Consider the following 2,478-nt stretch of genomic DNA (forward strand, 5'->3'; position numbering starts at 1 on the left):
AGATGGTCTTCAAGTATCTAAAACAAAGCGTTATCATTTATGCAATGTTCCAAAGAACTTTATCATCGGAAGGAGGGAGCTACTAATATTGTTGAAAAAATCTGTCAAATTATATCATAGATATAAACCTCTGTGTACAAATCAATGAAATTGTAAGCTTGAAATCAAAACATTAAAAAAACATTTTTTAAGTTTGATGTATCCTTGAAGAATATTTATTTGCCTTTCATTGCCGAAGATATTGTAGGATTGTCAACTCGTTTTCTTTAGTTCTGAAATCAATACTCACTGTATCGTTTCTGGCAGACTTTTTGACAGAGTTCCTTTGTTTTAAAATTATTTGCGTTACCTCTGCAACATCCGTAGTCAAACGTTTCACAGATGCGCGTTTTGTAGTCGTAAAAATATCTTATGCACCCATTGTTACAAGTCCCTATATCAGAGGGCGATCTGCATATATCTCTCCCTAATTAAAAACAATATTTTAAGTGATTAGCAATGTGCATAAAATAAGATATCACCATATAGCAAATAATGTTTGGGATGTAAAATATATTATTCCATAATCTTATTAAAGTTCGCAATTTTTTTTTATAAATGGCTGTTCATTCTACTGCATTTATAAGACAAAGCTTTTCAAAGTTTAGATTTTAAACGCTCATATTTTGCAATTTATCTTGCACAATAAATGTAGAAATATCTAAAGAATGATAACCTAAATAACAAAAGAGCGAATTATTTAAGCAACTTTCATTAGGATTCTGTCTTTAATTATGTTGAAACAAAAAGCAAAACTTGTTCTTCTTTGTAATCTTTGATAAATGATAAATCTACATGTGTTTGGATAAATCTTTAAAGAACGGGTAAAAATGCTAAGACATGAATATCACTTTGTTTATTGCCAATGTATATACTGTATATCTGGTAATTTTTCAAGGATCTGATTTTCGGGGTTTTTCGCGAACTCTTTTAAATCGCAAATAATTGAATGCGTAGAAATTATATCCTGCATCATTTTTTATAAGAAACTTTTTAAATCGCAAAAAGTAATTGAAACAAATAGAAAATGTAACATATTTTTCATATTTTTGCAAACTTTATGTCACTTGAATAAAACCCGGATATTCGGTGAGTTGTAGGAATTTTTTTTTCGGCCTAATTACTTTTCTGCGGTTTTTTAATACACATGATTCAGATAGCTTGGAGTGTTTTTTATTCTATTTATAAGATGCCAATCAGCTTACTTTATCCTTTCGGTGGTTGTTCATCATCGTTGTCATACGACCCACTTACTTCAATCTGAAAAGAGATCACATGTGAAAATGTTTTTGTTCATTTCAAGTTACTTTATTCAATTTCTGTGTAGCACTATTAACTAATCATGCATATGCATGGCTGATGACCTAAGTTTAACTTTTGCAATCAAAATTCAAATCATTCACTTTTAATGAAGCATAAAGTATTGCAGACGTTCATAACCCTATCACGCGTGCGATTATACATATTTACAAGAAAAATGTATTATCAAGAAAATCACGATCAAATGTTTTATATAAAGCTATTGAATATATATGATACAATTGTATCTTCATTTTTCTGTTAGGTTTCTCACAAACATAAAATTTAATTCTACAACGATTACCGTAAATTCCAGTTTCAATTAATATCAATGTTCTTTGCATAATTTTTCAACGTGGAAGATATTTTATTTTATAACGTACATGAAGTCTAACTCCATTTGTATTTTTGCAATTACAAATCGAAGGCATCATTAACTAATAAACAGGAAGTATTTTGAAAAATGTTGCAAATCTTAAATATTATAATTTTAAGACATTTGCAGAAATTATAAAGAGACAATCTGAACAATTATTGTCTTTTAAATATTGAAAAAGGGAGGGGGAAATCAAGAAACCATATAAATCAAGTTCTTATTTTTTTATACGTAAAGCTATGAATTGTGTCATGGTTTTTTTTAGCGGGAGATGATAAATCGTAAACATAAATATGCTGCATCAGTCTAAAGATAATAATGTGAGATAATGAGTAAAAATACAGAAAAGACAGGTGTTGTTTTCAAGAGGCGGTTGGTGTTTTCTTTTAACTGTTGGCTTAGGTATATTTAAATTCTAGAATCAGCAACCTCTCGACAAAGGATAGTCAAGTTTTCTAAGCTATATGTCTGAATTCTAGATCTAGGAGACATGAAGCTAGTTATATATTTCCAATTTATCGAGCTTTTTTTGCAGAGTCGTTCCCATTAGAATGTTGTCCCTTGCATTAATTTGTTATGAAATACCGCCCCATACATTCGTTCCCTGAAAAACTAAAAGATCTACAATAAAATATGTTTCTTGTTTGTTAACATTATATTTTTGGGCTTGTAATCATACTTGATTTTGATAATAACTACAAACTTATCTTTAGATCTTTCTACAAGTGGTTTGAACTAGCCTTCAGCATATTATCCCAGTAAAA

This window comes from Magallana gigas, chromosome 1 (assembly GCF_963853765.1).
Source record: "Magallana gigas chromosome 1, xbMagGiga1.1, whole genome shotgun sequence".
NCBI lineage: Eukaryota > Metazoa > Mollusca > Bivalvia > Ostreida > Ostreidae > Magallana > Magallana gigas.